Genomic DNA, 10720 nt, shown 5'->3' with positions numbered 1-10720 from the left:
TAGATTATATTCATTCTGATCTGTGGGGGCTATCCAGAGTGCCTTCGAGAGGTGGAGCTAATTATATGCTAACTTTATTAATGATTTTTCCAGAAAAGTTTGGGCGTTCTTTCTGAAGCAGAAAAGCGATGTGTTTTCCGCATTTAAGTTTTGGAAAATTATGATTGAAAAATAGATGGGAAAACAAATAAAATACCTCCGCACAGAAAATGGCTTAGAGTTCTGTTCTGATGATTTTAATAGACTGTACAAGTCAGAAGGGATCGTGAGAAACTTGACAGTTCGCCATACTCCACAGAAAAATGGTGTTACAGAACGAATAAATAGAACGATCATAGAGAAGGTTCGTTGTATGTTGTCAAATGCCAACTTACCAAAGTCGTTTTGGGTAGAAGTAGCCTCTACTGTATGTTTTTTTATCAATCGATCTCTATCCATTGCCATTGAGAAAAAGAATCCACAAGAGGTATGGTCTGGTAATCCTGCTAATTATTCTGATTTAAAGATCTTTGGGTGTCCTGTATATGCTCATATTGATAATGGAAAATTGGAACCGAGATCCATTAAATGTGTTTTTCTTGGTTATAAAGCTGGTGTAAAAGGGAATAAGTTATGGCGTGTTGAAAATAGAAAAGTTATGATTAGCAGAGATGTTATTTTTTATGAAACCGCTATGCTACCTAACTTATCTCTTAAAGACTCTTCCAGTAAAGAAAATCAAAAGCAGGTGGAGCATTAGATTTATAAAGAGTTGACTCCTCAAACTAGTACAAAAATTAAAAATAGAGTTGCTTCATGACCACAATACTCTATCGCCAAAAACAAAACTAGAAGAGAAATTAAACCTCCAAATAAGTATTCTGAGGCTGATCTAGTTGCTTGTGCTTTAAATGTGGTTGGAGATATAGATGCAAACCAAGAGCCATCTAATTATTCTGAGGTGGTTAGCTATGAAGACTTAGAAAAGTGGATGTTTGCTATGCAAGAGGAGATGAAATCACTCCACAAAAATAGAACATGGGATCTTGTGAAACTTCCTCAAGTTAAAAAGGTTGTTCGTTGTAAATGGGTGTTTAAAAAGAAAGAAATGACTCTAGGAGTTGAAGAACCCAGTTATAAAGTAAGGCTTATTGCAAAGGGTTACATTTAAATTCCAATAGTGGACTTCATAGATGTGTTCTCCCTAGTTGTGAAGCATAGTTCGATTCGAGCTTTGCTTGGTATTGTGGCCGTGCATGATTTGGAGCTTGAGCAGTTAGATATAAAAATTGCATTTTTGCATAGAGAACTTGAAGAGGATATTTACATACAACAACCAGAGGGTTTTACAGTCTCAGAAAAAGAGAACTATGTTTGCTTGCTGAAAAAGTCTCTTTACGGTTTGAAACAGTCACCAAGATAGTGGTATAAGAGGTTTGATTCATTTATGACTTCTCATTATTTCAAAAGAAGTAGTTTTGATAGTTGTGTTTACTTTAAGAAAAATAGTGATGGTTCTTTTATATATCTACTTCTTTATGTTGATGACATGTTAATAGCAGCAAAAGAGAAAAAAGAGAAAAGAAAGGTCAAATCCCAACTAAGTGAAGAATTTGAGATGAAAGATTTGGGACCAGTAAAGAAGATACTTGGTATGGAGATTCTCAGAGATAGAAAAGCATGTAAATTGTACCTAAGTCAAAAGGGGTACATTGAGAAAGTTCTTTCCACTTCAATATGCAGAGTGCTAAGCTTGTTAGTACTCCTTTAGCAGCCTATTTCAGACTTTCATCGGCTTTGTCTCCGCAATCAGATGATGAGATTAAGTACATGTCAGATGTTCCATACTTTAGTGCAGTGGGATCTCTCATGTATGCTATGGTTTGTTCACGTCCAGATTTATCATATGCAATCAGTGCAGTTAGCAGATACATGGCGAATCCCGGTAAAGAACATTAGAAAGCAGTTCAGTGGATTTTAAGATACTTACGAGGTACTACTGATGTTTGCTTATAGTTTAGAAGAACTAGAGATGGAGTCATTGGGTATGTTGATGTTGATTTTGTTAGAGACCTTGATAGAAGAAGATCTCTCACAAGTTATGTCTTTACAATCGGAGGTGTGCAATCAGTTGGAAAGCTACTTTGCAAACTATAGTCGCTTTGTCTACCACTTAAGTTGAGTACATGGTGATTATTAAGGCTTGTAAAGAAGTTATTTAGTTGAAAGGACTCCTTAGTGAACTCAATGAAGACCTTCAAATCAGTACAGTATTTTGTGACAGTCAGAGTGCAATCTTCCTTACAAAAGATCAAATGTTTCATGAGAGAACAAAACACGTTGATGTTTGATATCATTTTGTTCGTGATATTATTGCTCGTGGTGATATTGTTGTGAGCAAAATTAGTACTCATGAAAATCCTGCAGATATAATGACTAAGTCACTTCCTATAACCAAGTTTGAGCATTGCTTAGACTTGGTTGGTGTTCATTGTTGAAGTTAAACCCTTAAGAGGTTTTATAGAAGAGGTGGAGCACTTGTTCGTTGAGAGTTCGCGATGAAGAACTTGTTCATTAAGAATTCATGTCAAGGTGGAGATTGTTAGAATTAAGTGACTCGAATCCTTATTTAAATAAAATACAGTGGTAAAATAAAATAAAATTAAAATCCATATAGAACTACACTTCTTTTATTTTATTTTAGAATAAGGTTTTTTAAACCTTATTAAACTCCATCTATTTTATATTGATTAGAATAAGGTGTTTCAATCTTACTACACTCCTATTAGAATATAGCTTTACAAGCCTATAAATAGACATAGTTTATTCCTCTTGTAATTATTCGAATTCGACATAGTGAATTTTCTTCTTCTCTGCCTGTGGTTTTTTCCCGAAAGGGTTTCCACGTAAAATCTCTGTGTTCTTTATTTATTTTATTTTTATTTTTATTTATTTTAACACAAACATTTTCTAACCAAAGTTCATTTCAAATTTTATAATAATCATGAAACTATCCGCATAGGTGAATATCCAAAGTTTATGAGAAGTACTTTTACTCTTATTTTGCAATAATCATATATCTTAATTAAAATTAAAATTAAATCAATCATTTTTATTAAAATGAACCAAATAAAAATAAAATATTTATCTCCATATAAAAATCTCAATAACTAAATGTGTGAAAGATTTTATAAATTCATAGAGATACTAATAGTGAATTATATAAATTGAATTTTTAATAGAAATCAAATCAAATTTCAAAAGAAGTTGATTAGATCGGCTTATGTTACCATGGATGAGAAATAGTGATTATAAGCATCATTTATAATGAAGAGAAAGAGATTATCCCAAGTAAATATCAAATAGTCGTGATTCTAATGATTCTTAAACCAAACAATTAAATTTCAATGCTTGAATCCCAACAAAATTTTGACACAAACTAAAAACATATTATTCTTGAATAAAATCGTGCTAATAATGAATTATAAAACTAAAATAAGAATACGAAGATAAAAAAAGAAAAAAAGACAAAGAAATGAAAGGATGATTCAACTTTCACTTAGGATATCAAAAAGCTTATACATGCCCTCTATTTATAGGGCCTCAATCACCATGGGTTACAAATATATAATTAAGGTACCCTATAAATTTTTAGGGATTACAAGAGCTACAAGAAAATGAATTCTTGGAGTTACGGGAGTTATATCGACATCCATTTTACAACAATGTTTTATATATTATGTGTCCAATGGTCCCTATTTATTAAATGCTTCTTAAAGTGGAAAAATCCAAATTTCCAAAAAAAAAAAATTTGAGAATATTTTAAAATATTTTAAATTTTTATTAAGCTTTTAAAATTAAAAAAATTAGACCTTTTATATGTTTTTGGGAATTATTATTAACTTCTCAAATTTTTGAAAATTTTAATTCTACTCTCTAAAGTTTTTAAAATTTTCATTAAATCTCTTAAAAATTTTAATTAAAACTTAAAATTTTGATAATTTTAATTAGACACTCTAAAATTTAATGTAAAAATCTACCAAAGTTTAAGGAACACCTAACGGGAATTATACCAATGAAAGAGAGCAGTGATTTATGTTTTTAGTGTGTGGATTTCTTTGTTCTAAGGACTTTCTCTTTAATATTGGTAACAAAGCAGCGAACAATTAAAGGGTACATACAACTACACAATTGTTGGATTGTGGGGTCTAAAGTGATGGAATGAAATTTTAGTATTGGTATGGAAATTATAAATGGCTATGGACCCATTTTCCTGTATGTATGTGATCCTTATATATACAATGCAATTCCAAGATACCTTAGTTGTGATCAGAGTGGGGCATGCCGTATGCTATGCCTTGCAGTCTTCCAATAGCAAAATTAATAGTTGGTAAAAGTCAAAAACTATAATAATTGGTTAAAATCTGTTGCTAGTCCCTATACTTGTATAGAATTTGAGGTTTGGTGTCTATACTTTAAAAGTTAAAAATTCAATCCTATTATTTTTTCAATTTAAAAATTCTAATCCAATCATTATAATCGTTGGTAGTTTCTATAAAAAAAATGTCAATTTAACATGTTTATTTTGTCAATCATATGTTACGTCATATGAGAACTGTAACGGCCCAAATTCTAGTAGTGTCGGAACAGTGATTCGAGATCACTAAATCCGACGAATGAGTAGAAAATATTATTAATTTAATGAAAATAACTTAGACGTGAAGTTAGGAAAATGATTGAAATAGTAAATAGTATTTTATAATAAATACTAAATAATTTGGAAGTGAAAACGAGGTATTGAGACCTCGGAATATTAAACCGAGCCATAAATATTTTTGTAAATATTTATGGAGTGTTAGTAAGTTAGTATTAAAGTTTCGTCAAGAAATTTTAAGGTTTCGGTGGTCAATTGGGTGAAAAGGACTAAATCGAATTAAGTTTAAAATTGTGAAATGTGATTAAATAACTCCAATAGTAATTAAAGGAGGACTAAATAGGCAATCAAACACCTATTATTGGGCTGGATGGCATGTGTGTGCAGGAAATATTGAAATTAGGTGTGAGCAAGGGGTAAAATTGGAAAATAAGTAAAAATTGAATAGTTAAAAATAGAATGTAATTGGAAATCTAGATATTTCTTCAATTTTCTTCATCCTCTTCAGCTAAAAACAGCCATTGAAGAAACCTTAGAGCTGGTTTTTTATATTTTTACTGCAAGTAAGTTCAAATCTTAATTATTTCTTGAAATTTTTGTGTTTTTGAGACTTTTACAACTAGGTCCTATCATCTAATTCGTTAGTTTTTGATTTCATGGTTGATTTTGAAAGTTGACATGAATAAGTGCTAGAAGTTTATGATGATTTATAAACAAATTAAAGCTTTAATTTGTTTATATGTTAATTTTATTGAAAGAATTATAAAGAAAGTGAATATTTGGGGATCTAATTGTAAAAGAGCTTGAAATTAGGGTTTTATGTGGAAATTATAAATTTTAATGGTTCTGAAGTAACTTAAAATGTCTAAGGAAAGTGTTAATTGAGAAGAAAAGGTTCTATTGATGAGTTAATTGGTCAAGGACCAAATTGTGAAAATTCTGAAATTTGAGGTAAAAGTGTAATTTTAGGAATTAAAGGGTATAAATTTTGAGATGAAATAAAATTGAAATGAATGCTAATTAATGAATGATTTTGCAATTATAGATCAAGAAATTGAAGTGAATCGTGGAAAGGAGAAAATAGGCGAATAATTTTCTCGAACTTCTACAACTATTGCGAATTAGCCCAGGTAAGTTCATATGGCTAAATTTTAGTGATCATCATTATTCTTATGAACTTTATAATGAGTTATACTATATGATTATGATAAAACCATGAACAATGTAAAAGTATGAAATTGAAGAAATGATCATATTGAATGAAACATCGGATTGAGTACTTTTGTCCAGTATCAAACGATGAATTGACGGAAAAAGACCATGGTTGGACCATGGCAACAAGTGATAAGTGATATTCGTAAAGACCATAGCTGGGCTATGGCATTAGAAAACAAGTGATAAGTGATCCGTATAAGACCATAGCTGGGTAATGGCATCGGAGAAAAGTGATAAGTGCTCCTGTGTAAGACCAAATCTGAGATATGGCATCGGTATGATATATGACTTGTGTAAGACCATGGTTGGGCCATGGCTTCGGAAAGTGAAACGTGATCATGTGCAAGTCTATAGTTTTACTATGGCAAAGTGAATACGAAGTACTCAATTCCGTATAGTTTCTTAATTTGAAAAGACATGGTAAGTGACAAATGGGCCCAAAAGAATAAAGTTTAAGTGTGAATAATATTAAGTGAAATTGATTTGGTTTGTGAATGACAGGAGAAATTAATGAATTGTGTAATATACGAATGCTTTACCATATTTGGTAAGTTTATGTTCTAAGCCTATGAACTAACTAAGCTTTCACAAGCTTACTTGAATGTGATTGATATGTCTTGTAGATTAACGTGGAGTCGGAGGATCGGATCATCACCAAGAATCACACTATCCAGACGTTCTCCGGTAGTTTTTAGGTTATTATCTTTTAATTTATATGGCATGTATAAGTATTTGGTTGGATAAAGTTATAAATGATTAAAGTATGTAAAAGGGGTGGCATATATGTATGAAACTTAGTTTAATCATTAAATAGTAGTGTGTTAATATAAAATACATATTATAGGAATAAATTGGTTGATTGGTTGGTTGAAATTGTATATAATTGTGTTTAAGTGCAGGTAATGGATGAAAAGGGTGAGAAAAGTGGCCTAAAACGGCCTATTTTCGTCCACATGGCTAGACACATGGGCGTGTGTCTAGGCCGTGTGTGACACACTGTAAGCCTACGGGCGTGTGAAATGACCGTGTGTCCCTTGCAGCCTTAAATGTGAAGTTAGGATAGTACACGGGCAAAAAACACGGCCGTGTGTCTTGGTCATGTGAAGGATACAGGTTTCAAGCATGGTCGTGTGTCAAAATCGTGTGAAAATGGCTTAAAAATAGTGAAAAATCAGTTTACCACACGGTCTAGACACATGGGTGTGTGCCCAGGCCATGTGCCCCTTTGATACTTAAGAAATTGCAAGTCAGAATCCCACACGGGCTGGCCACACGGCCATGGGATCCCCATGGGCTGGCCACACGGTCATGTCCTAGGCCACATGGACGTGTGCCCCTACCTTCAAGGTAAAATTTCCAAAGTTGCCGGTTTAGTCCTGAACCACCTCCAAAGTATGTATTGGGCTCCGTAGGCCCATATTAGGGACTTTATCATAAAATTTGAAAAGTTTTAATTTAGAATGGAAATTTTTTACTTGGTTTTATACGAATCCTAGGGTATAAGTCCAGTAATGCCTCGTAACCCTGTTCCAATAACGGATATGGGTTAGGGGTGTTACAAAAACAGTCTAATCAAAATTCTAAGTTTAAAAATTTTGATAGGAAATACTTACGCTTTTAATGACTGGATTGAGATTTTTAGATAAAAAAATAGGACGGGTAACTTTTTAAGTATAGAGACTAAATCTTAAATTTTATCAAAGTACAGGGACCAACTACATATTTTAACCTTTTAATTTTTCGTCTCTTACTTTCTCTTCTCTCTCTCTCGATGAAGTCTTCACAGGAATCAACCATCTAACAATTCTAGCCATTGTCTTCTCTTCTATTTCTAGGTATTTCTCCCTTATCTAGCTAGAGTCCATCAAATCATTACTCTCAGGCTTGAAGGAACTACTGGCAGTCCATTGGTCAATTGTCACAATCCTTTAGGCATTAGCTTTCTTGGCCAATTATGGTATTTGACCTCTTGGATCTCCAATTGGAGGTCCCAAGTGACACAATTTAGACTTGCTTAATAATAGGTCTGCAGGCCAGGTCTTCGGGAATTTTAATTTTTAATTTTTTTTCATATTATTTTAGGAGTAAGTTAAGTGTTTGTGGCATGATTTTAGGAGTAAGTTTAACAGGTTTCTTTTTTTTTCCTATATAATCTGAACAATACAATAGATTATAATGTACTTCCAATATATCTTTCTTTCACATTTTCTGTGTTTTATATTTTTTACTAAAATACCAACAACTGTTATCTAAGCTTTTATCTTAAGGGACCTATGAGTTGAGAGAAACGTATAAGCTTTAGACATGGAAGTTTACACAACATTTTCTCATATTGTTTCAACAATTTTTTATGGTGATAACTATCAAGCTTGGGCTGTTAGAATGACAGTCTATCTTGATACGATGAATCTTTGGGAAGCAGTAGAAGAAAACTACGATGTTTCGTCTTTGCCAACAAATCCAACGATGAATCAACTAAAGACTCACAAAGAGAAGAAAAGGAAATCCAAAACTAAAGCATGTATTTTCTCTATTGTTTCAAGCAAAATATTTACAAGAATCATGAATTTGGGGTCAACAAAAGAAATTTGGGACTACTTTAAGAAAGAATACCAGGGCAATGAAAGAACAAAAAATATACAAGTGCTCAATCTGATCACAGAGTTTGAAATTATGAAAATAAAGGAGATAGAAACCATTAAAGACTATTCTGACAAGTTGGAAGGCATAGTAAACAAGGTAAGATTGTTAGGTAAGGATCTTTCCGATGATCGAATAGTGGAAAAAATTCCTGTCACTTTGCCTGAAAAATATTAGTCTAAAATTTCGTCATTAGAAGAATCTAAGGATTTGTCAAGTATATCCTGGGCAGAATTAGTGAATGCATTTCAGGCTCCAAAACAAAGGAGAAAGATAAGACAAGAAGCATCAGCAGAGGGAGTTTTTCGGGCAAAGTTTAAAAATTCAGGAGGTAAAGACAAGAAAATTAAATATAAGACTAGCAATAATAACAACAATAAGACATGTCCACCATGTCCATATTGTAAGAAAGGAAAATCACTTGCCAAAGAAGTGTTAGTGGAAGCCTAATATTAAATGCAAGAAATGTGGCAGTATTAGGCACATTGAGCAACAACAAGATGAGCTCCTTTTAGTGGCGACACGTTTCTCTACAAGTAATAGATCCAGTTATTCCTAGTTGATCGATAGCGGTCGCACAAATCACATGACCAATGATCCAACAATTTTTAAACAACTTGATAAAACTATCATTTCCTAAATAAAAGTTGGAAATGGTGAGTTTATTCCAGTTAAGTGAAAAGGAACTGTGGCTATTCAAAGTTTAACAGGTTTGAAACACATAACTAATGTTCTATATATGCCTAACATTGACCAAATCTTCTTAGTGTTGGGCAATTGATTAAAAAAGGTTTCAATATCATATTTGAAGATAAATGGTGCTTGATCAAAGACTCAAAAGGTAGAGATTTATTCAAAGTAAAAATGAAAGCAAAAAGCTTTGCTCTAAATCTAATAGAGGAGAAACCAACAACGAAGCAATTGCTAGAGACTCCTCAGTACTTTGATGACAACATAGATAATGTTCCAGTTTGTGACACAAGATCTTTATCTAAAATTTATGAAAGATGCAATGTTGTTTTATTTAAGTCTGTTGAGTTTAAAGAACTTGAGAAGGATAACAAGCGAGTTAAAGCAATGGGAGAAAATAAGCTTGAGGTATTCCAAGTCAAGGGACAAGAGGAGAGAGTTAGCATGTTAAACAATGCCTCATATACTCTTAAACAAACTTCTAGGGCTTGGTACAGTAGGATTGATGAATATCATTTGGAAGAACAGAAGATTGGTGAAATCAAGTCTGTTTTTTGCAAGACTGAAGATCAAATAGCAAATATGTTAACCAAGGCCCTTCCAAAAGTTAGATTTAAAGTTTTAAAAAGTAAATTAGGCTTTTGCAATTACTAAGGCAATGAGGAGTGTTGAGAATGTGCCTTAGAATTGCTTAATAATAGGTTTGTAGACCAAGTCTTTAGGGATTTTTAATTTTTAATTTTTTGTCACATGATTTTAGGAGTAAGTTTAACAGGTTTCTTTTTTTTTTTTTGCTATATAATATGAACAATACAACAGATTATAATGTGCTTCTAATACATCTTTCTTTCACATTTTCTGTGTTTCATATTTTTTACTAAAATATCAATATTTCCCTAGTTGTTTCATGATGGCCAGAAGTTTGATCATTGAATAGTCGGTCGCTATCACCTAACGATCCTAGCCATGTCTTGATGTCGATCTCCAGCCAATTTTTCAGTAATGTCGTCGGAATAATAACTTTGGTCCATGTGTTGCGTCGTGCTTAGGCTTCACTTGGTGATAGTTGTAGAGCTCGAGTACCGTGATGACTCAATTTCTCTAGTCATTAATGACTTGTTTTTTTGAGTTTCCAATGAAACTCGTTTTTGGCTGGGTTTTCATTGCATTTTTTGTTTTAAGTCAGAGATGTTTCCACTACTATAGCAACAATAATTTGCATAGAGACTCACCGCATCAAGGTTTTGCTTCTTTGATGGATGAGAGGGTCATGAGTATGTGTCGAGGTTTCTCCTTGCTCCCACTTATCAACAGGGAAACTTGATTCACGTAATAGAGGCTCACTTGTATTAGGTTTTACATGCCTTTCGAGGCTTTCTCTTGTACAAGGCTAAGGTCTCAACTGCTTTCTTTGTTGTGTAACCGGCTTTGTAGAGTTGTTAGCCTTTGTTTATAAGAGCTAATTGTCCTCATTAATTTATTTGTAATTCATTTCTCTTTTTTATGGAATGAAATGAACATTTATTTTTTTTAAAAGAACAA

This window comes from Gossypium arboreum, chromosome 8 (assembly GCF_025698485.1).
Source record: "Gossypium arboreum isolate Shixiya-1 chromosome 8, ASM2569848v2, whole genome shotgun sequence".
Lineage (NCBI taxonomy): Eukaryota > Viridiplantae > Streptophyta > Magnoliopsida > Malvales > Malvaceae > Gossypium > Gossypium arboreum.
This window is presented reverse-complemented; position numbering follows the sequence as displayed.